Here is a 312-nt window from a genome sequence, read left to right as displayed (position 1 = left end):
TGCTCAAGCAGGCTCTCCTAGAGCATGTTACACAGGACTTCATCCAGGCGGGCTTTGAGTATCTCCAGAGAAGCAGACTCCACAGCCCCCCTGGGCAGCCTGTTCCAGGGCTCCGTCACCCACAGAGTAAAGAAGTTTTTCCTCATATTCAGCTGAAACCTCTTATGTCTCAGTTTGTGCCCATGGCGCCTTGTCCTGTCGCTTCCTCCCCTGGATGCTCCAGCGCCACCTGAGGTGTCAGCCCAGGCCCTGCTCCTGCCTGGCCCCGCTGCTGTGAGGGCGGGAATCCCGGGCCGGGCCGGCCCAGCCTGC

This window comes from Egretta garzetta, unplaced genomic scaffold (genome assembly GCF_000687185.1).
Source record: "Egretta garzetta isolate BGI_Z169 unplaced genomic scaffold, ASM68718v1 scaffold29, whole genome shotgun sequence".
Taxonomy (NCBI): Eukaryota; Metazoa; Chordata; class Aves; order Pelecaniformes; family Ardeidae; genus Egretta; species Egretta garzetta.
Note: the sequence above shows the minus strand (reverse complement) of the source record.